This window comes from Lissotriton helveticus, chromosome 5_1 (assembly GCF_964261635.1).
Source record: "Lissotriton helveticus chromosome 5_1, aLisHel1.1, whole genome shotgun sequence".
Lineage (NCBI taxonomy): Eukaryota > Metazoa > Chordata > Amphibia > Caudata > Salamandridae > Lissotriton > Lissotriton helveticus.
This window is the reverse complement of record NC_136065.1, coordinates 563,249,853-563,277,019: the sequence shown is the minus strand read 5'-3', so window position 1 is coordinate 563,277,019 and position 27,167 is coordinate 563,249,853.

The following is a 27,167-nucleotide window of genomic DNA, read 5'->3' as shown; positions in this document are numbered from 1 at the left end:
GTCTCTTTACCACCTAAGCCTGTAATTGTGAAATACTGTCCTTTAAATTATCTGGGATTTCCTTATATTAAAGTGGCCTCCGCTCCGGTATTCACTAGGGCTCAGGCCCTCTGAACATTATGATGTTCCCAATAAATTTCTATATCAACATAAGGTCTATTGTCTTTGCAAGTCCATCTCTGCACCGGAACTTGACCTATTTCCTAATCTTCCTTGCATCTGTCAGTCTTTGCCTACGTCAAATCCGGGGACAATCCTTCATATCTTTTAGGGAGGAATTTCTCCTCCTTTCGGTTCTCAGTGAGCCATTAGTTTTCTAAGTCACTCTCCACCTTCCTGCTTAAGCAGGCCGTTCTCTCCCCCTCCTTTTCCTGCAATCTTCGCTCTTTCCCTCAACTGACTGTTTTTGCGTTTTATTTTGTTTATTCACTCTCCTGCTTCCTTCCTTCTTATCCAGACCTCTTTTCTGGTACATTTTCCACAGACTTTTAGTAGTTTTTCTATCTATCTTTTCTTTTTTCACACCGTCTTAACCCCTTGGCCGCGGCGGTAATTCCGCCGCGGCGCTAGGGGGCAGGGGGGGCCACGAGGCACGAATCAGCGCCCCACAGGCGCGGCGGCCAGGCCGTGACGGAACCATTCCGTCACCAGCACAGCCCCACCGTGGCTCGTGATAGAATGGTTCCGTCACGAGCACGCAAGGGGTTAACAGAGCCATAAACATATCTCTTCTAGACAGCCTGTTATTGTCTCTACGAGTCTCAGACCTAGAAGCTCTCTCAGTTTTCATCCATTCCCCCAATTCTCCTAACTCACGAACTGCCTCAACCACCTGCGCCAAATTATTATCTGATTGATCAGCAAAGTCATCATCACTTGTTTGTATGCAGGAGGAGCTGTACGAATTATCCTATTTCGCACAGACGCATTTAACAGCCCATCCATCAACCTATGTGCGTTGTCACGAAAAATAGCAGTTTTCATCACCTCCTCTTTAAGCCTCTGTATAGCATTTCCCAATGTATACCCAGGTTAATCTGACTCTGTTGGGTATTTATGATTACATCCAATCACAGCCAACTGCAACAAGTTGATTTGATCATTGTCACTGTAATTCCTAAACTGCTCCTGCACTGTAGAATCCGAACTGAGCATACAAAATTTCACTGCATCTCCATGGTCTAACAGCACACCAGCAGAACCCAGATCAAACAACCGAACCATCCACTTAAGCAGACATTCTCCAAGTCTCTGTCGGAATCTGTCTGAAATGTCAATAAACTCCTGCAGAGTAAAATCCTCCATACTGTCCATTGAAACCCTCTGTGGGTAATGTGGACCACCCTGTATTTTTCAACAATAAATGGGTTGCGCCTGAATCACTATGCGTCCCACTGACTCACCCTGCCTTTCAGGCTGGTTACGCTCGTCAACTTTATCACATTCTCCACTAGCGTCTGAAAACTCAGAAGAATCCCAAATATTTCCATCCCACGTTTCAGGGTCCCAGTCAATTCCAACCTTTGCAATAGCTAAACACACTTTCCTTTTGTTAACTCATCCTCTCCTGTTCCTATACTTGTGTTGCACGATACAAACCACATTTTTTACTGCTACAGTCTGGTAGCTTTCCAAATAATCTTGCAATAATTTATTCTGACAGGTTAACATAGTGGAGGTATTTTTGGCCTCAACAAACTATTTCTCTAATTTTTCACATTCACTTTGCAACTGAACATTTCTCATGTATGATTCTATAAGCATTCAAGAGAATCCAACCTCTTCCTCCTAATGTAGAAAGCTCCTCTCCTTTTTTGACAGGCACTTTTTGCAAACATACAACCACTTGTGCTGGCGCAGCGTCAGTTAAACACGCACTCCAATTTTCACTCAATCCAGCACAATTAGCCCACTCATGGGCAAGCGCACCATGTGGGACCATCTACCATTTTGGAATCTCAATTGGTATCTGAGAGTCTGCTTTTGATTTTCTAGAAAACATATTTCTTCCCCTTTAATCCAACCTTTTGAATCCTGTGAAAGTGACGCCAAGATGTAATGAATGTGCTTTTCGCTAAAAGAACACACCCTAACCCAACACCCCCAAAAGGCAAGGCAAGACTCAGCACTGCCTTAAGGCGGGGTAAGAAAACACACCCAAAAGTAGGTAAAATAACACATACACGTTTATTAATACAATATTTCAGAAACGCAGGGCAAATATATATCAATCATAGCAGACTCCCACATATAAAGTAAGTAATTAAAATGAACCATGGAAATAGAATGCAATATGTACACAGGTAGCAAAGAATAGAAAATATACACAAGAGAGAAAGAGAGTGTGGTTAGGAACACCTCACTGACTGATTCTGCAACATCCTTGCCAGCTCTAGCTGTGGGAAGTCCTTTTCAACAGCCCAGGAAGGAGTTTGGTCGGGACCCAAATTCCAGCACCAATCCACAGCAATACATCTATTCTATGGTGAACTTCCACCTGAGCCACGAAAGCTTCCAGCTTTAATACCATTATTCAACGTGGGACAAAGCTTCTGGAAAACTCTGCCCCTATCTCTTTAGAAAAAAACGAGCTGGCTGGTACCAGTCTGCGTCAAGGACAAGACAGTGGCTGGCTAAGCCTCTGTATTTTGACTTCGAGACAGAGTAGTACATTCCACAGATAATAACCAGTTCACTCTGGTCGGGGAAGAGCGAAAAATAAGTGAGCAGCGAAAAAAAAGTGAGGAGCAGAAAAACGTGCCTTCCCCACTTTGCAGCTACTTGCGAGCACAGAACATGGCATCAGTAAAGAAAATGGAATCAGTTATGCAAACGCTGCCATGCACACAGAAAAGCTTAAAGCAAGTTAATGTTAGGAAGCAAGATGACATGAGGCCATGTCAAAGCCAATAGTAGGCACTGCTGTGAAGCAAAGTAAACTCAAAGAGCAAGATGATATGAGGAGAATTCATAATATAATGTACTGTTCTACTCCGTGACGGCTCCCGCTAATACAAAGCTGTTCTACATTAAGGCTAGTATAACATAACACACTAAAGTCATCATAGGGTACTCAACCACAAGAGTGGCTCTTTTACTACATTCCATCCCATGACCATTGACTATCACCATCAACATATATCAAGAAATTGAACCTCCAACTAAAGAAGTAACTACGAACAGAAAACTGCTTCTAAGCAAAAACTTATATGAAAGCGTAAGTATCCAAGATGGCGGAGTGAGGATCGGCGTCAGCAGCTCGCCCGGAGCCTCCTCTCTAAACCTCTCTGTAAACCTTCCATAGGGCGATATGACAGCCACGAGAAATCACGAAAGAAGGAAAGAACGGAAGAGATAGACAATAATAAATAAGCAGAATTGGAGCTGGCACCTACGCAGGGAGCAGAGCAGTGTCGGGGGATAAACCAGCGAAGCCAAACCTGAGCCGATGCTCTCTCTCACCGCCGCAGCTGAGCTTCTGCAGCGGACGATTCACGGTCTACTCAGCGGCTCTGGGCTCAGCTCATCGGGGCTTGGACATCTGAGCCATCTGAGACGGCAGGCTTTGAATCTTTGGAGACGGAGAAGAATGTCTCCGAAGAACCCCCCCAGAGTCACGAGAAACAGCAAAAATACTACGGGCAAGCCGGCGCCTCCTCCTTCCTTACCTGCGCAGGCACCGCTCCAACCAAGCTCGCTGAGCTCGACAACAGCAGCGTTTGCTGCTCCTATGACCTCACAGAACCCGGGCATGTCAGGGAATACCCCTCGAGAGGCGCCTGCTACTGCTATTCCAGCTGTCACCTCAACCGCGCTAGATGCCTCAATTATCAGCAAGGAAGGGGAGAAAAAGAAGAAAATGAAACTTGCTGTCCTTGTAGAGCCTGCGGAGGCGACTGAAGCCTCAAGCATGACGGGAGGACAACAACAAAAAGACGGCAGCAGCGCTAAGCACGTTCTGAAAAAGTCTAACTATTCTTTAGCAATGAGTGGGAAGACCGGGCAAATGGGAAAGGCATCTGATAAAACCACCATTGAAGATAATGTCAATGATAATATCTCTAGCCTATCTAGCCCATGTACAGACATCCAAGCCGACGAGATAGGAATTGAATTAACTGATTTAACTGACTCAGTAACTAACACTGATCTAGGAACTATGGTTTTGGACTTTACAGTAGCATCAGCTGAAGGCGGGCTAGTGGGAGACTTGGCAAAAGAGCTGACAGATTTAACTGAATTAAGCTCCTTTGAGGATTGTGATGTTGAAACTGAAGATGAGCATGGGGAGAAGGAGAATAATGCTGCTATAAACACTAAATTAAAAGTAAAGAAAGGAAACAAACAAAGAAACAAATTAAAGGCAAAAAAGAAAAAAGGAATCAAACCTAGTCTATTGGCAGACAACTCTGCAACAAAAAACAGCCAGATCCCGACCAAAACTTTACAGGACAAAAGCCCGCTGATAAGATGGATGGTGGCAAAAGGGCTGGTAAAAAATATGACACAAAGACTATCAGGAGCAAGCCCAACAGAACTATCTTCTAATATAGTAGCACAAAGGAAGACTAGCGACGCTAACAATGGGGAAAATGGTCCCCCAACTACCCCACCACAACTATCCGAAATGTCAGCCAACAATGCAACTGATAATCTGCCTGGACAAATGCCAACATCTATGCCGCAGGTGCTGCAAGACCCTACCACGGACACTCCAGCAACAGAGGGTGAGGGGCTTGAATTACAAAAGCTTCTATTAGCCACATCAGATACAAATACAGCAATGAATGCTGTTCCCCCCGCTTCCTCTGCGAACTCTTCTTATGAATTCTTATCTCCTCGCAATACCTTGGTAAATAACACCCATACAATTGCTCCCGAAGAGGAATCAAACTCACGAGACTCAACCGATGCCTCCCCACTGGATATAATACTTCAGCTATTAAGCAACCAACGGGCTGAAGCTCAGGAACACTACCTACAGCTGAGAGAAGACAACAACAAGGTACAGGCAACCTTAGAAGAGTTGACTGGAAAGTTTGGAGGTGTCTCACAGGATATTGTGGAACTGCAACAGAGAGTTGCCGATGTGGAAGAAATAAGCGCTAAAGTTGCATCCTCATCGGACAAACATGGAACTCAGATTGCGACCCTACAACAAAAAGTGGAAGATTTGGAAAACAGACAGAGACGTTCAAATTTAAGAATCTTTGGCATACCGGAGGGAAGGGAAGGATCTGATCCGAGGGCTTACCTAGTGGGGCTACTTCAGAAAGCTTTTCCAGACTTAGCGGATTGGGACTGGGACTCACAAATTCAGAGAGCACACCGCCTTCCTCTAGTACAGAGAAACAGGGGGGGCCAGTTTCCACGTCCCTTCTTAACCTTTTTTGGCAATTTTTTGCTTCGCCAGGCTATCTGGCAGAGAGCCCGCCCTAATACTCCAGTAACCATAGGTGAGATCTCGATTTTTGTCCGTTCTGACCTTAGTAAGGACACTATGGATAGACGGTGGCTGCTACGCAAGATGATAGATCCAATTAAATCAAGCGGCGCTCAAGTCTTTCTCCAAGAACCAGCACGTTTAAAGGTAATAAAAGGGGGCCGCACCTACTTTTTTACAGATACAAAGGAAGCTGAAGCATATCTAGCCAACACAACAGCTGGCTCAAGCAAGACTAACTCTCCAAATTAAGAACTAAGAACTAAGAATTAAGAACTAACCTAAACTGAGACATTGAAAAAAGAATCTGAATTCTCTATTAAGAATCTATCTACAAATAAACTTAGCTTTAATGGTTTAATGATTTAATGATTTAGCTAGTTAATCTTACTTTTGGCTACGTATATTATAATATGCTATACTAATGCTAATATCAGAATCAAATTTTTTTTTATTGGACTTATGGATCTATGGATTTATAGATCACTTGGGGGAGGAGAGGGAGGGGGCTCCGGTGTCGACCTGCCAACCGGCTGCCCATCCAGCGGCAGCAGATGCGGAGGGGTGGCTCTACTCCGGCTGGGGTGAGAGCTAGGGGGGATGGGGGTGGTGGAAGAGTGCTCTCCGCACTTTGGGGTGTTGAGGGTGGGGGAGGTAAAAATAAAGAAAACAGTTTGCAGGCTGAGACGGGGGATTTGAATAATGAAACCGGAATTTTTTTGTACATTGAACACAACCATAGAACGTTATATATGAGTTTAAGCTACCACTATGAACAACATAAGATAAACTTTGAGCGTAAAACTTTAATTCTGTCTTCCTTTTGCTTTTTAAAACAGCTTTATAGATGTATGAAATAAAATGCCTTGCCTGGAACGTTGCCGGGCTAAACAGCAAAAATAAACGAACTCTGATAAAAGAAGAACTAAAAGTACACAACTCTCATATTGTTCTTCTGTCTGAAACACATATCGCAGGGAAAGACAGAAAACTTCTTAATCATCTTGGATACGATGTTATTATCAGCTCAACCTATGGTCAATCTGTTAGGGGAGTTGCTATACTTAAGGATAAACGGTTCAAAGCTGAGACAATACAATCATTCTGTGATAAAAATGGCAGATGGGCTATTGCTCAGGTACGTTTTGAGAATGTTATCTATGTCTTATGCGTGGTATATGGATGCAACATAGATGATCCTACTATATTTGATGAATTGAATATTAAGCTATTAGGCTGGACTGGAGAACTCATTATCATGGGTGATTTTAACTGCATTATGGATTATAGAATAGATACTACTAGATCTGGGGTATATCAAAGAATGCATAAGACAAGGGCTTCTATTAATGACATCTGTCGTATACATAATCTGAAAGATGCTTGGCGAAGCTTATATGCTAGTAAGCCAGGATATACTTATTACTCCGCGCCCCACAAATTATGCTCAAGGCTCGACATGGCATTTATAGGCGACAATCTATTGAATACAAGCTCTATGCTCTTATGCCCACGTATTTCCTCAGACCATAACGCTATAATTCTATCATTTAAAACAGCACATATTAGAACTACCCCCAGGCCCTACTCTTTCCCAAGACATTTAATATCGGATACAGAATATATAACAGAGCTAAAACTACACCTTACAGAATTCATAAGTATAAATCTGAACTCAGCATCACCAGCAATAGTATGGGATGCTTGTAAATCTAGCATCAGAGGCTACACTCAAGCTTACGTGATTAGACAAAACATAGCACTAAAAAAAAAGAATGACATTTTGATATCAAATATAAGCACACAGGAGGAACTACTGTCATCATCTCTTCAATCTAACTCGCCATTGAGTACAGAAATAGGACTTAAACTCACGTCACTGAAAAACGAAGTAAAATCTAAATTTATTAAAAAAAGTATAAATAGTCTACATAAATTTAAAATAAATCAATATGAAGGTGGGGATAAAATTGGGAAAATCCTGGCTTATAAAACTGCCGAAGATAGAGCAAATGCCACAATTACAAATATACGGGGGAGAGGGAATAAACTTTATAATAAACCCCAAGACATCTTAGATCAATTTGCTGACTACTATAAGAATTTATACACCCCGGAAACGATCCCCAGTATAGATGACATACAGAAATATATTGAAAAATACATCACAGACACTCAAAATATTATAGAGATAGACTCGCTATCTGACGAGATAACAATGGTGGAATTACATCAAGCTATTGCTTCATTGCCCTCAGGAAAAGCAGCAGGGGAAGACACTATACCACTAGAAATATATAAAGTATGTCTAAAAGAACTTGAGCAACTCTTGCTAAAAGTAATTCAATCTGTAGGCCCTGAAGGGAAAGCACCACAATCTTGGAATAGGGCTAAAATAATATTTTTTGCAAAGAAGGACAAACCGAAGGAAGAAAGAGGGTCCTATCGCCCCATTTCTCTGATAAATACAGATGCGAAAATCTTTGCCAAAATCCTAGCTCTAAGACTGGCTCCTATCATGCCTATGATTATCCATCCACAGCAACATGGCTTCATTACTGGGAGAGACACCACCATACATGTCAACACGGCCATTACAGCATTTGATGTTGCAGAGACGGATGCCACCCCACTCGGCATGATCTTGCTAGATGCTGAAAAAGCTTTTGACCGAGTGGGGTGGGATTTTTTATGGTGCATACTGTCTAGATTAGGATTTGGTGGGGAATTTCTGAAATGTATTAAGGCACTGTATGACAAACCAACTGCTTTTACTAGCTATGGGGGGCTGGTATCTTCAGATTTCAGGATCTTACGAGGAACTCGACAGGGCTGTCCTCTTTCACCTTTATTATTTGCACTCTCTTTGGAACCTTTTTTGTTAGCCCTCCAATTTCAAACTCAGATAATACCCTTTAAATCAGGACATCAGGAATTAAAAATAACAGCATACGCTGACGACATAGCGGTCTACACAGAAGATGTTGTAGAGGCTCAAAAAGGAATCATTTTAGAAGCTGAAAAATATGGTAAGGTAGCGGGCTATAAACTAAACCTACAAAAAACGCAAATAATAGTCAATTATGCCCCACCTGTGATAGTGCCCGAGATATGCAAAGTAGCTACCTATCTGGGAATAAGAATAACAGCTAAAGTACAAGACATCAATAAAATAAACTATGATGAACTATTTAAATCCACTAGCGCTTTATTAAAAAAGTGGCATAGGCTACCTTTGAATATAATTGGCAGAATTAACTTGATAAAAATGAAGGTATTACCTAAATATGTATATCTATTTCACTCTATACCTCTAGCACTAAACAACCAATTTTTTAAGAAACTGGATGGTATACTTAGCAGTTTTATATGGGGGTATAAAAAGGCAAGAAAATCACTAAATCTCATGAAGAACGATATACATGAGGGCGGGCTTAATTTCCCGGACTTTAAATTATACTTTTGGTCTGCCTTCATTAATCGTATACGCTCTCTACTCAATGAAGGAAGGGCTTTATTTTTTCACTATTTTATGTTAAAATCTGACTCAAACTTATTTTTATATAGAACCAACGATCCTAACTACTTTAAAAGAGTTAAATTTAAGACAGCTAGAGATATAACAAAGATATGGGGCAATATTCTTTCTTTTTGTGATACTAATTTTTTTCACTCTGAGCTACCACTTTGGGGAAACCCGGGTCTTCCAAATATCTTTAATGATAACACAGTTCATGGATGGTCCAGATTAGGTATTATTACTCTAGGAGATTTATACAATACTCAGGGTTTCATGGATTTTAATACTCTTAAGCAACTATATAATCTATCTGAAAATATGAGATACAAATTTTTACAGACACATGACTATCTGATTAACAAAAAACTAATTCTAGAAGCTCCTGAGCGGGATATCTGGACCTGTTTACACTCATTCAAAAATAAATCTGTCATAAGTGAGACATATAGAACACTCACTGCTATTAAATCCAATGACTGCAGTAAGCTTGCTGATAAATGGAGTAGAATATTGGGAATAAATATAACCCCTAAACAGATAACAAGCTCCTTTATGAATATCAACAAACAAGTACGATCATCTAGCTTAAGACTTCAACAATTTAGAACAACATGCATGTTATATTATACCCCTGAAAGAATATCTAAGTGGTCTTCCAACAATACCTTTAGCGACCGCACTAAATGTCCCAAATGTTCTACTGAAGCTGCAGATCTGGTACATATGCTGTTCTCATGCCCAAATCTGAAAACTTTTTGGGGCGAAATTGAAAAAGTTTTGAACATGAAGCAGATTCAGATACCTGCGCTAACAGCTGTGTCTGTCTTATTAGATACTTACTCAGCCCCACTCCCACAAGCTGCTTTGATCACGATATTAATATCCTGTGCTAAACTAACTCTGGCTAGAGCTTGGGTCAGCCCAGAAACACCTAAGATCTGGGATTGGTGGGCATTAGTAACCGAAATACACTCAATGGAGCTCGCTTTAGCAAACATTAGGGGCATAAAGGCAATGAAAAAATATGAAAAAAACTGGGGAACTTTTATTGAACGCTGATGTTATCCTCATGAAAAGACTATGTTATCTGATAATCATTATGGTGCTCTGAGATTGTCAACACGATATTGCTCCTTTATATATATGTATTTGCCCTTATCTCTTCTTCTCTCGCTTGTCTATTCTTCTTTTTCCTTTTTTTTTTTTTTTTCTTCTTCTCCGACTACTGCACTGAGTTGATTTTGTATTCGCTCTATTTGATACCCACCATATATATGTACTGTGTTTTATGTACAACTATTACTTTTTTTGGATTTGCTGTTTACTGTTTGTTGTTCTCTCCGTCAGCCTGCTAACAATAAAAAAATTAAAAAAAAAAAAAAAAAAAAAGGAAGCAAGATGACATGAGGCCATGTCAAAGTCAACAGTAAGCACTGCCGTGAAGCAAAGTAAAGTCAAAGAGCAAGATGATATGGGGAGGAGGGCATGGGGAAAACATGGCAGCCGCAGGCTAGAGCGGTACGCGCGTCCTGACAGCCCTCTTCCAGCATTGCTACACTTACCGGCGCCTTTGTACGCGTTATGAGGCTCCGAGCACAAGTAATGATCGGGTAGCAGGAAAGGAGGGAAGATTAAACCCCTGGAGAAGTTTGGTCGGTTTATTTTGCAATTACTGGCTCCGATGTGTTTTGGTGTGGGCGTGAAACCCCTCCCCTCCTCCTTTCTCCCGCAGTGGAAGCGTGCAGCCGTGGAGCTGATGCGCGGCCGCAGGGCGGGGGGTCGCGGGCTCCTTCGAGGGAACAGTGGTGGAGATAGAGGAGGCGGCCTGACGGCAGCGGCTGGCCTTCACCCCGCTTTTGCCTCCTTTCGCCCCGCAGCTGACACAAAGAAGAGCGCCGTCGAGAGAGAAGCGGAGAGAGATACGGAGTCGGGTGAGGTAACCTGTGGAAGTTCCAAGATTACGGACGGCGCAGCTGTGCACGGTGAGAGTGAGGTTGGGGGCTTGGTAAAGGATGCGGAGACTCCCCCATCTAATTCTGGCAAGCGTATATACAAAAGGCGGACTTCCAAAGGTAAAAAGCGGGGGAAAGGATCTAAAAGTTGTGTACACTCAGAGAGGTTAATTGAGGAGGGGGAGAAGAGTGATTCAGTCCCTTCTTTACCAACAGGAGAGAGTGAAGCCGAGGTTGAGTGTCAGGGTGTTGGACTTTGGCCCTTAGGGCAGGTTCACCCCTAGACTTTTTGCTTGAAATGGTGACCTGGAGATGGTGATTTTTGGATTCTGCGCACTTTCACTGTGTCCCAGTGGAAAGTGCGTGCGCACTCTGAGTGCATGTGCTGAGCTAGGCCTGCCCGCCCATAGGAATGCATGGGGAATGTATGTGTCCCTGGTAGTTCCTGATGCGTGGGGTGTACAGGCTTGAGTCTGGTATGTGTGAACTCGTGTGAGTGAATGCTGCGCAACGGTGTATGCAGCATGTATGTGTCTAGTAGCGAAGCGCCATTTCTAGACATGGCTGTACGTGTGCTGTGAGGGTGCTGGCGTGTGATTGGCTGGAGCTGGCTGGCATGCCAGGCTCCAGGAAGTCTGGATGGGTCTGCCCGGTGGTGAGTGGGAGATTAGCATGAGTGATGTGTGGGAGGAGTGTACCTGTGTCCTGGATGGGCTGGGTTTTCCCCACACAATGCTGGCTCCGCCCCCCTGTGGTGTGTCTAATGACCCAAGCCCTGCCAGTGAATAGAGAGGGTGGTTGAGGTAAACAGAGTACTCAAGAACCAGCTGCGACTGGTTCCGCCCCCACTCTGCACCTTCAGACAAAGGAATGCACTGTATAAAAATGGGGCTGTGTCCCCACAGATGTTGTTCTCTTCCAGGATCCTGAGGGGGCTGTTGCTGCTGGGCCAGAGGACCGCCACTTGGGGTGTCTCCCTGCCTGGAGACCCAGTGTGCTGGCTCTGGGCCCAGCTTTGCCCCCTTGCCTGCCCAAGGACCTCTGCTGGGCTTGTTGGCCCCTAGCGCCTGGGAGCGCTTTGGATTGCCTTTTTGGGCGCTGGAGAGCGCTTTATTGAGACCCAGCGCTTAATAGCGCTTTATTTGCCACTTTAGCGCTAGAAGCGCTTTATTTATCAGCTGAGCGCTGGGAGCGCTGTCACTGCCCCTCCGCGGCTGCCCACGCCGCTTTTGCTGATTTTGGAGTCCCCTGGCAGGTGCCCACCCTGCCCGGGACATTGCCGCTGTTTCGAATTTATAATTTACCTCGAGGGAGGCCACCCCTCGGTAAATTCATCCCCCGCCTAGAAGTGCCTGAAACGGGCCGCCGCGCTGCCCGCGACGACCCGGAAGTGCAAGGGCCCGTCGGCCAATCACAGCGCGGCCCCGGGGGAAGCGACCGGAAGTCCCGCCCCGCAGCCGCGACCTGGAAGTCAGGCAGGCCGGGGGCAGGAGAGAGGCAGGCGGAAGCTGCTGCCTGCCGGGGCTCCCGAGGACGAGGGAGAGCCCTGGAGAGAGGGAGAAGTGTGAGAAGGGAGCCCCCGAGGAGCGGGAGCTCCTGTGAAGAGCCGCCGGCCAGAGGAGACGGCGCGAGACCGGTGAGTGCCCGCCCCTCCCCTCCAGAGCGAGTCACTTGTGCCGAGAGGCCTGTGGGGCCTCAAGTGATCCCCGAGTCCACTGAGGACTCCAACGACCGGCTGAACCTTTGCTTGATGAGCCCAGAGAGGCTCGAGAGCGCGCCCTTGTGTTTAGAGCCTGCGAGGCTCAGGGGCATAGCCTGGTGTTTTGAGCCCAGAGAGGCTCTGAGGGTGCCATTCGTTTTGTGAGCCCAGGGAGGCTCAAAAGCGCCACAATTGTTTTAAGAGCCCAGCGAGGCTCTTAGGGGGCATTTCTGGGCAATTCGAGTCCCCAAGAGGGGGACTCCAACTAGAGCCAGAGAGGCTCGAGGCGCTATTTGTTTACCGAGCCCAGAGAGGCTCTAGGGGGCCTGCTGGTTTTGTGAGAGCCCTGAGAAAGGCTCATTGCCCATTTTCGTTTTGAGAGCCCTGAGAGGCTCTGGGGCCCAGTGGTCCTGGAAAGAAGGGCCTGAGAGAGGCTCAGCAGCCCCCTTACTTGTCCAGGAGCCCAGCGAGGCTCCGCAGTGCCACAGTGGTGGTTCTTGAGCCCAGAGAGGCTCCAACGTTGCCCTAACTTTCCCTGCACCAGTTGCCCAGCACTTTGTGGGCAACTGCGACGTTTAGGCCCTGACATTGGGACACAGGGACAGTCACAGGTGGTGACTGATCTAAGTTTTGCGCAATGTTATTTCCTTACACCTCTGAATGTATTGTGATGCAGCATGTGTTTTCCTCTTTACACCTCTGAATGAATGTTATGCATTGCATCATGTGTTTTCCTCTTACACCCCTACAGGTATTGTAATACATAGGTGGTTGTTTTCTCCCTAGTACAGGTGGTGCTAGTGAGATCCTGGTTACCAGTGATTACTGGTTGTGTGCTATTTTGTGCTATATTCTATGTACTAAGTGCTATTTCTGAAAGTGCTACTTCTGATTCCTGACAGTGGTCCAGGTGGCCCTGTCTTGTAAATATCCCCCTGTAAATTCTGCCCGTGCCTCTGGCACATTGTAAAGTGTGTGTTTTATCTAATGTGTTTTGGTGTAATACAAAGGCTATTTTTTATATAACCTTGTGTGGAGTTTCCTTTGTGGTGGGCCTTTGGTTGTTGTTGCTGGGGTGCGTGCGCAAATACTTAGCCTACATCGCCTCCAAGTTTAGCCTTGCTGCTCGCGCCACGTTACCTAGAGGGTGAGTAGGGGTTATCTTGGCGTGTAACTCCCTTGCCCTGACTTGGGTGTGGTGGTCTCTGACTGACTTTGGCGAACGCCCTGGCCAGCCGGGGATCCCATTTCCAACATTGGTGGCAGCGGTGGGATAAGGATTTGTGTTTGCCTTGTACCTTAGTAGCGGCTGGCTGCACCACAAAACTCTGCATTTTAGATGACCACATTTTAAGGGGATTGGTTTTTTTTTGGAAGTTTCATATTTTCTTCTCCTGAAGGTAGCATTGTGCAATTGTGTCCAGTGCATTTGTTCCCCTGCCCCGCGCCCAGAGTCTGGTACCTGTGTCACTTGTGGTCAGGTTGAGAAGTCAGGGGTGGTAGAAACTGCCTTACTAGTCCGAGGGGGGGGTTGTGTGTGGATGAATGGTGTGTGGCACTAGGCAAGTGAGTGTGAGTTCTCTGGGGTAGAGAGCTTGCTGAATACCTTGTGAATTGTGTACTCCTGTGTTAGCTCAGACCCCTAGGTTCCCTGTGTGATCTCTTCATTAGAACGTCCGCCAGAATGGAGCCTGCTTTTGATTTCTGTGTTCTGTTTAGATACAGTATGGGAGAGTTGGTAAGGTTCTGTGAAGAGAGAGAAATAGGGGTGGATGAGTTAGACACTCAGTCCGAACTTAGGAGCAGCCTGATCCTATGGCAAAAGGGTCAGTGGGATCTTGAGCGCAGTGAGGAAAGGGCCCAGGCTTCACACCAGGAGGGTGGTGGGTCTGTGGGGAGCCCTGAAGATTCAGAAGAGGAGGAAGAAGATGACAGCACCTGGACGCCAGTAGAGAGTAGAGACCCCATAGATAGGGAGTCCCTTGCTGGGTCCAGCGTAGGAGGCAGCGCCTCATCCCTTTACCTGTCCCCAGAGGAGCTGGAAGATAGGAGGAGAGAAAGGGAGCACCAGCTGGCTTTAGAGAAGCTCAGGTTGGAGCATGCCCAGGCTATGGCACAGCTGGGCATTAGAAAGCAACAGCTGGAGGTTAAGAAGCAACAGCTGGAGACCGAGAGGGTCTTAGCGCAGGACAGGATAGAGGAGGCTGAGAGGGCCGCCACCAGAGGCAAAGTAGCTCTGGAGGGTAGACTATCCCCTGCGCGCAGTGTTGAGTGTCTGGATCCCCCAGGGAGGGTTGGGTCCAGTGGTGGCAGCTATTTAAATCACAGTGTAGAAAGTCCCAGTTCCCAGAGTATGGTTCCTGTTTCCCCAGAGGAGGAGAATAGGTTGAGGTTTAGGAACCTTAGGAAACCGTCTCATCAGTCTTGGGAAGATTTTGTGGATGACTGTTGTGTAGCCCTGTGTGATTGGGTACGGGAGCCCACGAAATGTGATTGGGACATATTGTTCGACATGGTTCTCAGAGAGCAGTTCCTTGGTGTTTGTTGTCTAGAGTTGCGCCAGCACCTGTTGAGTTTGGAATGCGCTGATCCTGATGAGCTGGCGGAGGAAGCAGACCGCTGGGAAAGGGCCAGAGGTTCTGCAGAATCATTGGTGAGGGATTCCGAAAGTAGTGGTTCAGGGATCTTCCAGCCCAGCGTGGTGGAAGAGGCTCAGTGTAGCCCAGCTAGGTCCCAGGATAGCGAGGAGGGTGTAGGGGCTCACTGCCTGGCTCAGTGGAGCCGGAGTGAGGGGGAGACCGAGGTTCCCCAGACGCCCGAAGCCCTGCCTCAGGACTTGGATGGTTTCTGTAGGGAACACCAGGTTGGGGACCTAGGCTGTCCTGTTAGCCCATTTGAGGAAGATCTCCTAGTGAGTAGAGGACCTGGAGTGTCTGTAACCAGAGCTCCTGTGGTTCTAGAGTCTGGCAGTACCGCTCCGGTAGGGAGGGTACAGGAGTCCAGAGTGAGGAGTGATTGGGGGAGTTCCCCAGTGGAAGGACCAGTGGGTCAGGGACTACCCAGTTGGGCTAGGTTCCCGTGTAGTGACCATGGTGACACCACTTCTGGTCTGGGGGATCGTCACGCACTGTCAGGTGGACAGAGGGCGGGAGATCTGCGCCAGACAGACAGTCACGCAACAGATGTGACATTTGTTAGCCTCAGGGGGATTGCGAGTGAATCCCCAGAAGTCCTGGAGTGCCAGGCAATTGTTCCACCGAAGGTTCTAGACCAGAGGTTGGGAGGCCAGGTTCAGGATCAGCCTGACCTGAAGGGTAGGACGACTGTAACCAGTGTCCTGACCGGTTCGTCTTCCAGAGGAACTTCTCCAGGTGGGAGAGGGCAGACCTCTGGAAGGGGGTGCAGAGGGTGGGAGAGCCCACCTCTGACCCCGGTGCAACCTGAGTGGATAAGTCCTGGGTTGGAATGGCGTTCTAGGGGTACCCCTCGCAGAGGGAGGAGGAACCCTAGGAGAAGAGGTAGGGGGAGGAGAGCCTTCCCCGAGACTCCTGGTCCGCCTGAGGTTGTAGGCCCTCGGCTGGAGTACCAGTGGCAGTCTAGTCCTGTCTTGCAGACAGGAAGAGTGGAAAATGGCTCCTATGTGCCAGGGGTTACTACCCCCCGCTCTGCGAATTGGCATGGACCCGTGGCACCTGGGTGGCCCAGGGCCTGGTCCTGGCCGCGGACAACTTGGGAGTACCAGTGGGGTAGCCCAGTTGGTCCAGACAGTGTGTTGAGAAGGAATCCCATGGGTTCACCGTGGCATAGAACAGGAGGGTGTCCCTGCAGTTGCGGGCCCGCGTCCGTGTTCTATCGCCCCAAGCAGGGAAGTCCATCACGGTGGTGATTGGTCTCCCCTGCGTTTTGGCTGGAAGGGGGTTATGTTGGACTTTGGCCCTTAGGGCAGGTTCACCCCTAGACTTTTTGCTTGAAATGGTGACCTGGAGATGGTGATTTTTGGATTCTGCGCACTTTCACTGTGTCCCAGTGGAAAGTGCGTGCGCACTCTGAGTGCATGTGCTGAGCTAGGCCTGCCCGCCCATAGGAATGCATGGGGAATGTATGTGTCCCTGGTAGTTCCTGATGCGTGGGGTGTACAGGCTTGAGTCTGGTATGTGTGAACTCGTGTGAGTGAATGCTGCGCAACGGTGTATGCAGCATGTATGTGTCTAGTAGCGAAGCGCCATTTCTAGACATGGCTGTACGTGTGCTGTGAGGGTGCTGGCGTGTGATTGGCTGGAGCTGGCTGGCATGCCAGGCTCCAGGAAGTCTGGATGGGTCTGCCCGGTGGTGAGTGGGAGATTAGCATGAGTGATGTGTGGGAGGAGTGTACCTGTGTCCTGGATGGGCTGGGTTTTCCCCACACAATGCTGGCTCCGCCCCCCTGTGGTGTGTCTAATGACCCAAGCCCTGCCAGTGAATAGAGAGGGTGGTTGAGGTAAACAGAGTACTCAAGAACCAGCTGCGACTGGTTCCGCCCCCACTCTGCACCTTCAGACAAAGGAATGCACTGTATAAAAATGGGGCTGTGTCCCCACAGATGTTGTTCTCTTCCAGGATCCTGAGGGGGCTGTTGCTGCTGCTGCTGGGCCAGAGGACCGCCACTTGGGGTGTCTCCCTGCCTGGAGACCCAGTGTGCTGGCTCTGGGCCCAGCTTTGCCCCCTTGCCTGCCCAAGGACCTCTGCTGGGCTTGTTGGCCCCTAGCGCCTGGGAGCGCTTTGGATTGCCTTTTTGGGCGCTGGAGAGCGCTTTATTGAGACCCAGCGCTTAATAGCGCTTTATTTGCCACTTTAGCGCTAGAAGCGCTTTATTTATCAGCTGAGCGCTGGGAGCGCTGTCACTGCCCCTCCGCGGCTGCCCACGCCGCTTTTGCTGATTTTGGAGTCCCCTGGCAGGTGCCCACCCTGCCCGGGACATTGCCGCTGTTTCGAATTTATAATTTACCTCGAGGGAGGCCACCCCTCGGTAAATTCATCCCCCGCCTAGAAGTGCCTGAAACGGGCCGCCGCGCTGCCCGCGACGACCCGGAAGTGCAAGGGCCCGTCGGCCAATCACAGCGCGGCCCCGGGGGAAGCGACCGGAAGTCCCGCCCCGCAGCCGCGACCTGGAAGTCAGGCAGGCCGGGGGCAGGAGAGAGGCAGGCGGAAGCTGCTGCCTGCCGGGGCTCCCGAGGACGAGGGAGAGCCCTGGAGAGAGGGAGAAGTGTGAGAAGGGAGCCCCCGAGGAGCGGGAGCTCCTGTGAAGAGCCGCCGGCCAGAGGAGACGGCGCGAGACCGGTGAGTGCCCGCCCCTCCCCTCCAGAGCGAGTCACTTGTGCCGAGAGGCCTGTGGGGCCTCAAGTGATCCCCGAGTCCACTGAGGACTCCAACGACCGGCTGAACCTTTGCTTGATGAGCCCAGAGAGGCTCGAGAGCGCGCCCTTGTGTTTAGAGCCTGCGAGGCTCAGGGGCATAGCCTGGTGTTTTGAGCCCAGAGAGGCTCTGAGGGTGCCATTCGTTTTGTGAGCCCAGGGAGGCTCAAAAGCGCCACAATTGTTTTAAGAGCCCAGCGAGGCTCTTAGGGGGCATTTCTGGGCAATTCGAGTCCCCAAGAGGGGGACTCCAACTAGAGCCAGAGAGGCTCGAGGCGCTATTTGTTTACCGAGCCCAGAGAGGCTCTAGGGGGCCTGCTGGTTTTGTGAGAGCCCTGAGAAAGGCTCATTGCCCATTTTCGTTTTGAGAGCCCTGAGAGGCTCTGGGGCCCAGTGGTCCTGGAAAGAAGGGCCTGAGAGAGGCTCAGCAGCCCCCTTACTTGTCCAGGAGCCCAGCGAGGCTCCGCAGTGCCACAGTGGTGGTTCTTGAGCCCAGAGAGGCTCCAACGTTGCCCTAACTTTCCCTGCACCAGTTGCCCAGCACTTTGTGGGCAACTGCGACGTTTAGGCCCTGACATTGGGACACAGGGACAGTCACAGGTGGTGACTGATCTAAGTTTTGCGCAATGTTATTTCCTTACACCTCTGAATGTATTGTGATGCAGCATGTGTTTTCCTCTTTACACCTCTGAATGAATGTTATGCATTGCATCATGTGTTTTCCTCTTACACCCCTACAGGTATTGTAATACATAGGTGGTTGTTTTCTCCCTAGTACAGGTGGTGCTAGTGAGATCCTGGTTACCAGTGATTACTGGTTGTGTGCTATTTTGTGCTATATTCTATGTACTAAGTGCTATTTCTGAAAGTGCTACTTCTGATTCCTGACAGTGGTCCAGGTGGCCCTGTCTTGTAAATATCCCCCTGTAAATTCTGCCCGTGCCTCTGGCACATTGTAAAGTGTGTGTTTTATCTAATGTGTTTTGGTGTAATACAAAGGCTATTTTTTATATAACCTTGTGTGGAGTTTCCTTTGTGGTGGGCCTTTGGTTGTTGTTGCTGGGGTGCGTGCGCAAATACTTAGCCTACATCGCCTCCAAGTTTAGCCTTGCTGCTCGCGCCACGTTACCTAGAGGGTGAGTAGGGGTTATCTTGGCGTGTAACTCCCTTGCCCTGACTTGGGTGTGGTGGTCTCTGACTGACTTTGGCGAACGCCCTGGCCAGCCGGGGATCCCATTTCCAACACAGGGAATGTCCGGGACTATGTGGGGAACATAGGCAGGGACTTGGACAAGGACTGGGAACTGGGTAGAAGACGTACACAGAAAGGAGGAGTACAGTGCCCAGGATCATACAGGGGCTCAGAGGAGAAAAAGGGATCCAAAGGGGAAGCCTGTACTAGTGAACAAGAGGGGTAAGACTCAGAAAGGAAGGGCACTCACAAGGCAATTGAGCATTCAGACTAACTACACCCAGGACGGACGTGCAAGACATAGATATAATACAACATTAACAATAAAGGGGGGTGTGGGGTAAAGCACTCAGGAGCTCCACATGGTAAGACTGAAGCTCAGTAAGTTTCTCACCCGCAATTGCTGTTACAGATACTGACTGCAAATACCCACATGTAGGATATGCATGCAAAGGCAGGGTCTGTGGAGCTTATACCTATAGTGATGTTATAAATGTAACTCAAAGACAAAACTCACAGTGAACAAGAAACACCACCTAGGTAGTCAGCTGAGCTCACGGATCCTGGTGATCGAACAGGAACGCGCAAGGCAGTAACAGCAAAGGGGTAGAAATAAACACAAGCACAATAGACAAGGAGCTAGCAAGGAGGAGTGCTTAACAGGAAAGGAAGGAAATGACAGGGCACACTTGGCAGAAAGCAGGTAACAAACATACAAGGTAACAGAAGACAGTAGAATAGAAAGGCAGCAAACTAGAACTGGAACCAAGGAAATGGGAAGCAAGGCAGGGACTGGAAACGGATATATAGAAGGGGAGGCTACAAGGGTATACTAGAATAGTGCAGGTTAAGGAATCAAGAAAACAAAGTAGCATAGAAGGCAGTGCTGGGGCAGGAACAAGAAGTGAGCAAAGGCTCAGGAGTCAAGGCAGCACTGCAGACAGTGCTGGTTCAGGAACAGGGAACTACCAAAGCTTCAGGAGTCAAGGTAGCACTGCAGGCAGTGCTAGTTCAGGAACAGGGAAATTACTAGAGCTCAGGAGTCAAGGTAGCACTGCAGGCAATACTGGTTCAAGGAAACAGGACATAGCTACAGCTCAGGAAACAAGGAGTCAAGAGAGCACTGCAAGCAGTGCAAATCAAGAACAAGAAATAGCTAAGCCCAGGAACAAAGAATAACTATAGCTCAGGAACTCAGGAAACAAGGTAGCACTGCAAGCAGTGCTAATTCAGGAGAAGGGAAACTGCTGCAGTTCAGGAATAGGGAATACTAAGGCTATGGGGTCAGGGTAGCACTGCAGGCAGTGCTAATTCAGGAATAGGGAAAACAGCAGCAGGCCAGGAACAAGGCATAATTAAAGCTCAAGAAACACTGGAAACAAGAATATCAAAAGCTCAGGGAACTCTGGAAACAAGGATTGGTCTCACCGGTAAACAGCTACAATGACCAACCTTTGCCTGAAGGAAGCTGGGGCTTAAAAGAGCTCACAGTAATCACATGCAGCTGGCGTGAGCAGGCTAGCAGCAGCCAGCCACAGGTGAGCTGAAGTCCTCCACCCATCCTTGGCCTGCAGGGGTGGAGACAAAGCAGTGAGCAGGGAATTCTGGGTAATGGAGTTTCAGGCATGAGTAGGCTGGCTTTAAGTCTAAGCAGGCTGGCTTTCACAAAACCCGGCATGGATTGGGAATGGATGTCAAATCCCAAATAGTGTCCAAATGGCTGGAAGTCAAGATATGCATGCAGGGGAGTGTCAGCAAGCATATTAGAACACTGGAGAGTCCCACAGTTCAGCCCCCTGGAGGTAGACACGAGAACACAGGGAGCGAATCGTGACAGTGAGGCAGTGGCCGAACCCGATACAGGTAGGCATAGTGCAGGTGGCAGCCAAGGGAATAAGAGCAAAGTGGAGGGAAAGTCCGCTAAAATTAGTAGTGGCTCTCGAAGAGGGGCTAAAAACAAGCACATATTAAATAGTGCAGTGCGCATTACCCCCTCCCTACGTTCTTTTTTCAACGTTTTACCGCAAGTATTGGACATATTCCCTGAGAAGTCGATCGAGCACAGTATTACCGCCAACATAAGGATGGCTGAGTCCTCTCCTCCCCCTCAAAATTTACCCCAGACTTCAGCTACTGCTGTTCCGGATGCTTTAGGCGAAGAGGCCATAAATTCTCAGACTAAAGTGGACGACCCTTGTTTAATCAAAGACATTCCCGCTTCTGAGGTTGGGGACACCGCTGGTCCTGCGGATTGCGTTGGTGCGACAGGTGGGGCATATGTGGAGGAAGTAAAGGGGGCTGGGAACTCACTCGAGGCCCTCTTAACATCTATGAGGGAGGAAATAAGGAGCGGCTTCGTGGTCTCCAAATTAAACCAGAACGAGATCAGGGCTGCTTGTGAAACTCTAGAGAAAAAAGTAGATATATAGAAGGGGAGGCTACAAGGGTATACTAGAATAGTGCAGGTTAAGGAATCAAGAAAACAAAGTAGCATAGAAGGCAGTGCTGGGGCAGGAACAAGAAGTGAGCAAAGGCTCGGGAGTCAAGGCAGCACTGCAGACAGTGCTGGTTCAGGAACAGGGAACTACCAAAGCTTCAGGAGTCAAGGTAGCACTGCAGGCAGTGCTAGTTCAGGAACAGGGAAATTACTAGAGCTCAGGAGTCAAGGTAGCACTGCAGGCAATACTGGTTCAAGGAAACAGGACATAGCTACAGCTCAGGAAACAAGGAGTCAAGAGAGCACTGCAAGCAGTGCAAATCAAGAACAAGAAATAGCTAAGCCCAGGAACAAAGAATAACTATAGCTCAGGAACTCAGGAAACAAGGTAGCACTGCAAGCAGTGCTAATTCAGGAGAAGGGAAACTGCTGCAGTTCAGGAATAGGGAATACTAAGGCTATGGGGTCAGGGTAGCACTGCAGGCAGTGCTAATTCAGGAATAGGGAAAACAGCAGCAGGCCAAGAACAAGGCATAATTAAAGCTCAAGAAACACTGGAAACAAGAATATCAAAAGCTCAGGGAACTCTGGAAACAAGGATTGGTCTCACCGGTAAACAGCTACAATGACCAACCTTTGCCTGAAGGAAGCTGGGGCTTAAAAGAGCTCACAGTAATCACATGCAGCTGGCGTGAGCAGGCTAGCAGCAGCCAGCCACAGGTGAGCTGAAGTCCTCCACCCATCCTTGGCCTGCAGGGGTGGAGACAAAGCAGTGAGCAGGGAATTCTGGGTAATGGAGTTTCAGGCATGAGTAGGCTGGCTTTAAGTCTAAGCAGGCTGGCTTTCACAAAACCCGGCATGGATTGGGAATGGATGTCAAATCCCAAATAGTGTCCAAATGGCTGGAAGTCAAGATATGCATGCAGGGGAGTGTCAGCAAGCATATTAGAACACTGGAGAGTCCCACAGTTCAGCCCCCTGGAGGTAGACACGAGAACACAGGGAGCGAATCGTGACAGTGAGGCAGTGGCCGAACCCGATACAGGTAGGCATAGTGCAGGTGGCAGCCAAGGGAATAAGAGCAAAGTGGAGGGAAAGTCCGCTAAAATTAGTAGTGGCTCTCGAAGAGGGGCTAAAAACAAGCACATATTAAATAGTGCAGTGCGCATTACCCCCTCCCTACGTTCTTTTTTCAACGTTTTACCGCAAGTATTGGACATATTCCCTGAGAAGTCGATCGAGCACAGTATTACCGCCAACATAAGGATGGCTGAGTCCTCTCCTCCCCCTCAAAATTTACCCCAGACTACAGCTACTGCTGTTCCGGATGCTTTAGGCGAAGAGGCCATAAATTCTCAGACTAAAGTGGACGACCCTTGTTTAATCAAAGACATTCCCGCTTCTGAGGTTGGGGACACCGCTGGTCCTGCGGATTGCGTTGGTGCGACAGGTGGGGCATATGTGGAGGAAGTAAAGGGGGCTGGGAACTCACTCGAGGCCCTCTTAACATCTATGAGGGAGGAAATAAGGAGCGGCTTCGTGGTCTCCAAATTAAACCAGAACGAGATCAGGGCTGCTTGTGAAACTCTAGAGAAAAAAGTAGACGGTCTCTACGAAAGAACAGAGTCCCTGGAAGGCTCCGTGGGGTCACTGAAAGCCAATTTAGAGGCAGCTGAGACCAAAATCCAAACTCTAAGGAGAGAGGGGGGCGTCATGCGAGACAGGGTTGAGTCACTGGAAAATTATTCACGGCGGAACAATCTTCGGCTCCTGAAGGTCCCAGAGGGGAAAGAAGGGGCGACATTAAAGCTTTCGTGGTGTCATTGTTAAAAGAGTCATTAAATTTAGACGAGGCAGCCGACTTTCTAGAGAGAGACATCCAGCGAATACACCAAGATCCCTTTCCGTCTAAACCCCGGTAGAGTTGAACCCAGAAAGATACTAGTGCATTTCCTCACATATACCCTGAAGGAGAAAATCCTAAACCTCGCATTGAAGGCTAAATCGTTAAAGGCCCCAGACTTTTCTTTTGAAGTTCGGTCAGATCTTTCTAAATCTACTTTAGACCGACAGTGGGAACTGGGCCAAAGAATGGAGAGGTTTAGAGCATTGGGTGCAACAGTGCAGATGAGGTTGTTTTTGCGGGTGATGTACAACAAAATGTATAACATCCGATCCCCTCTCGAGGCCGACGAATTGCTAGAATCCACTGGGGATTGTTCACCGGGGGGGGGTAGTTAAAATAAAGAGCACTTCTTCGCTATACAATGACATTAGGGTAGGGTGTTATTCAATAAGGCCACTAATCCCAACATTTGACGGCTTGGTTGGTGTTATTTTGAGGAAAGTAAGGTCTTCTCCCTTTTCTGTAAAGGTAGATTAAAAAAAAGAAAAAAAATATAAAGGGAATAGAAGGAATCAATTAAATAAAAAACAAAGGAAAAAAAATGTATATAGGATAAGGGGAAAAAATATAACATAAGACACACACATAATAAAGGGGGGGAAATGGAGTATACAACCAAGCGAGAGGGAGATAAACTGGGATAAAAGGGAGATAAAGTAAGGGGAAAAAAATCAAAAATAATATAGATATAACAATAATAACAAAGGTTTTCTGTCCACTTTTAGCCACCTTTTTAACATCTGGCCTTTTAAGTAGGCGCTCCTATTAACCTAAGCAATGTAGTAGGGGGGGTGTCTGAGGACGCAAACCTGGCTATACATCTGGCCAGTATGAGAGAGGGGGGGTTTTCCAGGGGGGGGAGCAGGGGTGGGGGGGCACTGGGTGGCATGGGAATTTTTTTTTAAAACCCTCATAAGTCGGACCTCTGTAAGTGTTCTAAATGTCCTAATAGTGGTTGTTTCCAAGCCATGGGTTGTCTGAAAACGTGCCTAAGTGGTCCAGGCTTAGGGAGTGCGGTTGGGATGGAGTAAATGAAGGAAAGCATTGATATGACTTCCCTTCAATACTTATCCTGGAATGTCAATGGCTTGCGCGTAAGGAGCAGAAGACATCGTATTCTGCAATATCTGAGAGACTCTCTTGCGCAGGTCATTGTCGTACAGGAGACACATCTTCTCAAGGCAGAGGTTACCGAAATGTTAAAAAAGCAGAAATGGGTTAACAAATTTATATGCCCAGACCAAAATGCAAACATAAGAGGGATCCTCTTTATCTTTAAAAAACAGGCGAAAGTCCAGATATTGGACTACAAAGAGGACCACAGTGGGAGATGGCTCTTATTAAGAGTATCGGTAGATGGTCTGATTTGCATATTAGTGGGCTATTATGCACCAAATCAAGACGACCCATCTTACTTGGACACGATTCGGAATCACCTGGTTACCTCCCAGGATCCGGTAATTTGGGTTGGTGATTTTAACATAGTGCTAAACCCTAATCTTGATAAGTCACCTAACTCCAGAGCAGGAGTGCTCTCTAAATCAAGGCAAACCCTAGTATCAACAATGACACAGTTGGACCGTGCGGATTTATGGAGGGAAAGGGCAGGTAACAAACTGGGGGTCTCTTTTCAGAATCTGAAATACAAGCATAAGTCGAGAATCGACTATGCGTTGATTAGTTATTGTCTGAAAGAGTCACTGATTGAGTTAGTATACCTCCCTTCCCATAAGTCCGACCACTCAGCTATCCTTTTTACTTTAAAATCTGGCCAGCAAACTAGACATGCTTCATGGTCTTTTGACTGGACCATCTTATTAGAAGACAAGGAAATCAGTTTTCTGGAAGCAGAGTCTAAATCTTTCTTGGAGATTAATCTTGTATCTGCTGTTATATCCACGGTGTGGGAGGCCTTGAAAGCCTTTTTGAGAGGGTGTATAACTAACAGAACCTCCCATAGACGGAAGATGTACAGGGAGAAGATTAATAAACTGGAAATGGAAATTAGTCTAATTGATCAAAAGCTCGGCACCTCCATAGGTTCAATTGAAGAACAAGAGAAGCTGGCTGAATTGAAAAAACAGCTTGAAATCATATTACAAGAAAGGCTAAGAGATGGGAGGCAAGTAAGATCTCTCAGTTCGAATTTGGGGAGGCTGCAGGCAAGGTTTTGGCTTGGAAAATAAAATCTGACCAAGCACAAAACTATATTAGAGAGATAAAACTGGAAGGCGAAGCAGCATCTAGGATATCAAACTCTGATATTGGGAGCGCTTTCCAGGAATTCTTTCAGGCGATATACAAGGAGAATATTACTGACGACCATGTGGCAAGGGATTCCTGGCTAGATAAAATTTCTCTGGCGACTCTTTCAACATTACAGAGAGCCCACTTGGAAATGGAAATATCAGAGGCAGAAGTGGGTAAAGCCATTGGGCAATTAAAGTGAGGGAAGGTGGCTGGCCCAGATGGCCTGCCAGGAGAGCTCTACCGTGTGTTAAGTGTAGCCATCATTCCAACACTGATGGCCCTTTTTAACAGTATTCTTCTGAAGGGGGAGCTTCCCCCAGAGTCGTGGAGCGAAGCAACGATTGTCCTGATTCCTAAACCAGATAAGGACCCGACTGAGGGGCAGATTATGATGGAGGATTTTCCGCATCCTCCGGGCCGGCGGAAGCCACCGCCCCCCCGGAGGATGCGGATAATCCTCTGCGGAGCCTCAAGAGACCCACCGCCATATTAGGATGGCGGTGGGTCTTGAAATCTGTCCGCAGCTTTTCCGCCGCGGTCGTCTTCAGCTTTAACATGGCTGGCGGTGTCTATCAGACACCGCCAGCTTATTAAGATGGCGTAAGATGTATGCTTTTCCGCGGCGGCTTTTCCGCCGTGGAAAAGCATACGGACCTTCACTTCGGGGGACCGTTGCGGGCCCCCTGGGTGAAGGGGGGGTGGGGGGTGCACATGGGGGGTACCAATGCATTTGCGAGCACAAAGCGGCAGGCACCGCGCGGTGCCTGCCGCTTTGTGCATGCAAATGCACAACTTTTATTTTTAACATTGCGGCGGGTGCTGCTTCAAGCAGCACCCGCCACAATGTTAAAAATACAGGATGTGACCGCCAGGGTGGCGGTCACATCCTAATTTGCACGGAGGGACCGCCGCTGCACCTGCCGACGGTCCCTCCTACTCTATGGTGGCGGACGGACTCAGGTCCGTCCGCCATCATAATCGGCCCCTGAGTGCGGATCCTATCGGCCAATTTCGCTCCTGAACAATGGCTATAAAATATTTGCTACTATCATGTCAACTAGATTGGGGAGTGTAATTGTATCAATAATCCACCAAGATCAAAAAGGGTTTATAAAAGGGTGTCAGTAAGCTGATCTTACCCACGACTTGGTGTCACAACGTCAATGGTAATGGGTAATAGTACCACTAACCTCGGCGAGATATCAGCAGGAACGATGGTTCGTAGAATTTCCCCCTTCTTTCCCAGGAAGCATGTACCCATAGAGTGACGTTAACACTACTATGTACACAAGCACCTCGGGGAAAAGGGAAGTGGATAAAATAATAAACAACTGCCGATGAGGACTTCTCCTGAGAATAGATCCGGATGTCATCTAAG